Below are 5,000 nucleotides of genomic sequence, written 5' to 3'. Positions count from 1 at the left end.
GAGAAAATCTCGATTTTGTGAAAAAATGTCACATTTCCCCTACTTCCACCACAGGGGGGCGTCAATATGTTGTAAAGCACCCCAGGGCAGTGACCTAAATGCGGGTGAAGTTTGCGGTGCACGGGGGGAAAGTTGAATTTTTGGATGAAAATGCGTATTTTCATACTTTGAAAATTTCAGGCGTGTGTCGGACTTCCAGGCGGGGGCAGCCGCCAGAGGCGTACCGGGGACGCTTCCAGGAGCCTGGGGAAGATTTCATGAAAGTGTCCTTGGGACTTAGAAATATTTTGAGAAAATCTCGATTTTGTGAAAAATGTCACATTTCCCCTACTTCCACCACAGGGGGGCGTCAATATGTTGTGAGGTACCCCAGGACAGTGACCTAACTGTGGGTAAAGTTTGCGGGGCACGGGCGGAAAGTCGAATTTTGGATGAAAATGCATTATTTTCATACTTTGAAAATTCCAGGCGTGTGTCAGACTTCCAGGCGGGGGCAGCCGCTGGAGGCGTACCGAGGACGCTTCCAGGAGCCTGGGGAAGATTTTCTGAAAGTGTCCTTGGGACTTAGAAATATTTTGAGAAAATCTCGATTTTGTGAAAAAATGTCACATTTCCCCTACTTCCACCCCAGGGGGGCGTCAATATGTTGTGAGGTACCCCAGGACAGTGACCTAACTGTGGGTAAAGTTTGCGGGGCACGGGCGGAAAGTCGAATTTTGGATGAAAATGCATTATTTTCATACTTTGAAAATTTCAGGCGTGTGTCAGACTTCCAGGCGGGGGCAGCCGCCGGAGGCGTACCGAGGACGCTTCCAGGAGCCTGGGGAAGATTTTCTGAAAGTGTCCTTGGGACTTAGAAAAATTTTGAGAAATTTCCGATTTTGTGAAAAATGTCACATTTCCCCTACTTCCACCCCAGGGGGGCGTCAATATGTTGTAAAGCACCCCAGGGCAGTGACCTAAATGAGGGTGAATTTTGCGGTGCACGGGCGGAAAGTCGAATTTTTGGATGAAAATGCGTATTTTCATACTTTGAAAATTTCAGGCGTGTGTCAGACTTCCAGGCGGGGGCAGCCGCCGGAGGCGTACCGGGGACGCTTCCAGGAGCCTGGGGAAGATTTTCTGAAAGTGTCCTTGGGACTTAGAAATATTTTGAGAAAATCTCGATTTTGTGAAAAAATGTCACATTTCCCCTACTTCCACCCCAGGGGGGCGTCAATATGTTGTAAGGCACCCCAAGGCAGTGACCTAAGTGGGGGTGAAGTTTGCGGTGCACGGGGGGAAAGTTGAATTTTTGGATGAAAATGCGTATTTTCATACTTTGAAAATTTCAGGCGTGTGTCGGACTTCCAGGCGGGGGCAGCCGCCAGAGGTGTACCGGGGACGCTTCCAGGAGCCTGGGGGAGATTTTCTGGAAGAGTCCTTGACACTTAGAAAAATTTTGAGAAAATCTCGATTTTGTGAAAAATGTCACATTTCCCCTACTTCCACCCCAGGGGGGCGTCAATATGTTGTAAGGCACCCCAAGGCAGTGACCTAAGTGGGGGTGAAGTTTGCGGTGCACGGGGGGAAAGTTGAATTTTTGGATGAAAATGCGTATTTTCATACTTTGAAAATTTCAGGCGTGTGTCGGACTTCCAGGCGGGGGCAGCCGCCAGAGGTGTACCGGGGACGCTTCCAGGAGCCTGGGGGAGATTTTCTGGAAGAGTCCTTGACACTTAGAAAAATTTTGAGAAAATCTCGATTTTGTGAAAAATGTCACATTTCCCCTACTTCCACCCCAGGGGGGCGTCAATATGTTGTAAGGCACCCCAAGGCAGTGACCTAAGTGGGGGTGAAGTTTGCGGTGCACGGGGGGAAAGTTGAATTTTTGGATGAAAATGCGTATTTTCATACTTTGAAAATTTCAGGCGTGTGTCGGACTTCCAGGCGGGGGCAGCCGCCAGAGGTGTACCGGGGACGCTTCCAGGAGCCTGGGGGAGATTTTCTGGAAGAGTCCTTGACACTTAGAAAAATTTTGAGAAAATCTCGATTTTGTGAAAAATGTCACATTTCCCCTACTTCCACCCCAGGGGGGCGTCAATATGTTGTAAGGCACCCCAAGGCAGTGACCTAAGTGGGGGTGAAGTTTGCGGTGCACGGGGGGAAAGTTGAATTTTTGGATGAAAATGCGTATTTTCATACTTTGAAAATTTCAGGCGTGTGTCGGACTTCCAGGCGGGGGCAGCCGCCAGAGGTGTACCGGGGACGCTTCCAGGAGCCTGGGGGAGATTTTCTGGAAGAGTCCTTGACACTTAGAAAAATTTTGAGAAAATCTCGATTTTGTGAAAAATGTCACATTTCCCCTACTTCCACCCCAGGGGGGCGTCAATATGTTGTAAGGCACCCCAAGGCAGTGACCTAAGTGGGGGTGAAGTTTGCGGTGCACGGGGGGAAAGTTGAATTTTTGGATGAAAATGCGTATTTTCATACTTTGAAAATTTCAGGCGTGTGTCGGACTTCCAGGCGGGGGCAGCCGCCAGAGGTGTACCGGGGACGCTTCCAGGAGCCTGGGGGAGATTTTCTGGAAGAGTCCTTGACACTTAGAAAAATTTTGAGAAAATCTCGATTTTGTGAAAAATGTCACATTTCCCCTACTTCCACCCCAGGGGGGCGTCAATATGTTGTAAGGCACCCCAAGGCAGTGACCTAAGTGGGGGTGAAGTTTGCGGTGCACGGGGGGAAAGTTGAATTTTTGGATGAAAATGCGTATTTTCATACTTTGAAAATTTCAGGCGTGTGTCGGACTTCCAGGCGGGGGCAGCCGCCAGAGGTGTACCGGGGACGCTTCCAGGAGCCTGGGGGAGATTTTCTGGAAGAGTCCTTGACACTTAGAAAAATTTTGAGAAATTTCCGATTTTGTGTAAAAATCACCCATTTCCCCTACTTCCACCCTAAAGGGGCGTCAATATGTCGTAAGGCGCCCCTAGACAGTGACCTAAGTGGGGGTGAAGTTTGGGTCTGCTGGGTGGAAAACTGAAAAAAAGCGATTTTGTGACTTTGAGAACAAACAGAGAGCTCAAAACTTTGAAAAACGTCAGACCGCTGTCAGACTTCCAGGCGGGGGAAAGCTCTGAGGTTGTACCGAGGACACTTCCATGGCCCCCGGATTGATTTTCAAGAAAGAGTCCTTGGGACTTTGAAATTTTCCGGCGAGCTGTTTTTGGCTTCCGGGAGCCGTAGAACTTTGGGAAATCGATTCCGCTCACCGGTTCAGGGTGTTTCGAGCTAGTCCAGGTCCCAGCTACGCCGCCTGGCCTCCAAATTTCGCAAATTCGAAAAAAAAAAAAAATAGAACCGGAATGAGGAAATTTCTGGCCGCCGGATCCGCCGCACGGCTCCAGGAGGTCGGACACTTTTTGACTTTGTTCCCTTAAAGTGGGGGTCGGTGTCTCACCATGCAAATACCCAGTTTTGCACACCAGCTGCAGGATATAGGAGAGAGAGGTACCTCTCGGCCCCGACCAAAATCCGTTGTTTTCGTGGTTCCTCGACTCGGGTAGGCGGTTTGGCGAGTACCCCCCTTTTGCATGGAAGTTCGCACTCGCGCCGAGACCAGGCTTCCGCGGCTCCAGGGGGACTTTTGCCGGTTGTCCGTCCCGAGTCCGAGACGCGTTTCCTGGGTCGCCCGAGCCCGAACGGACCCTCCCCACGTGGGTTCCTGTCCTCTGAGGGCGACGGTCGTCAGAAGGGGGGCAGATCCAGAGTCCTCGTCCGCAGGAGGGCTCTGGGAGGGCGGATCGCTCCTTCTGACTTTGTCCCCTCGGAGCGGGCTCGGCGTTTCTCTGTGTCGGATGTCTCCCGCTTCCGCGCCAACGGGGAGACCTATGAGAGAATCGCACCGCGACCCGGCTTCCGTCTCGAGGGCGCCCGGAGCGCGCCGGACACTCGCTTCCAGGACTCCAGGGGCACGTTTCTTCCCCGTCTCCCCCGAGGGGAAGAACGGAGGCAGGGGTTCCACCCGAGCCCCTGCCCTTTCTTCCGATCGATCTGGCTCAGCGCTCCCGGGTGGGGAGGTGGTGCCGCTCGCTCGGCCCGGGCTTTGGAGCCCGCGTCGGTTTACGGCGGGCGGTCTCCTTCCTCTGTTACCCCCCCCCGGGTTTCAGGCACTCGTCCTTGGGCGCGCACGCCGGCGGTCGCCCTCCCGTCTACGGACGGAGGCGGCCGAGCTGTGGGGAGTTTGACCCGAACCGTGGTACGGCAGCGGTCCGACGACCCGCACGGGCGAACGGAGGGGCGCCCACCCACCTCGGCGTGGGGGCCCGCCGTCCGAATCGCTCCCCGCGCGGGGCAGCACAACGATCTTCTCCGAGGGCGGCCCTTTGACTTTCAGATGCGCAGCTCGTCCGCGGAGGCCCGCGCCGCACCCCAGCGTCCGAAGGGCGGCCTCCGCGGTGGGCATCGGCGAGAGCGGCGGCGGTGGGTGGCGCTTCCACGCCACCGCCGAGCTCCGCGTTTTCCAGTCTTTTCCCGAGCCCCTACGATAGTGGGGGGATGACAGACGTGCGGGGAGGCGGGCGAGTGGGTTCTCACCGTGCGGTGTGCCCCGCGGCCGAACGCCGTCGCCTTCCCCTCGTCCGCCGTCCTCCGAGGCGGCTCGGCAGGGAGCGCGAGAGCGAGAGGGAGAGCGAGAGAGAGAGACCAAGCGGACGCCCCGGAGCGAGAAGGGAGGATGGAGAAGGAAAGACGAATCGAAGGGGGGCACGAGTTTGGCGAAGGGAGTACCCGGCGTATTGCCGCACCGGACTTCGTCTGTTCTCAACAGTCGAGACACGGCTTCGGGGGGAGACGCCGCTCGGTCGGTCACCTTTGAGGTTACGGGCAAGAGCCCGGGACAAGGGACTACGCCGGAGGGCGACGCCGACACGGCCAGGCCGACCATGCCCCGCGCTTGACCTCCGGGTCGCTGGGGCTTGTGCCGGAGCCGCGGCGGACCCCGACGGCCAGCCCCCCTCTCCCAC

The sequence above is a fragment of the Ranitomeya variabilis genome, unplaced genomic scaffold (assembly GCF_051348905.1).
Source record: "Ranitomeya variabilis isolate aRanVar5 unplaced genomic scaffold, aRanVar5.hap1 Scaffold_341, whole genome shotgun sequence".
Classification (NCBI taxonomy): Eukaryota; Metazoa; Chordata; class Amphibia; order Anura; family Dendrobatidae; genus Ranitomeya; species Ranitomeya variabilis.
Note: the sequence above shows the minus strand (reverse complement) of the source record.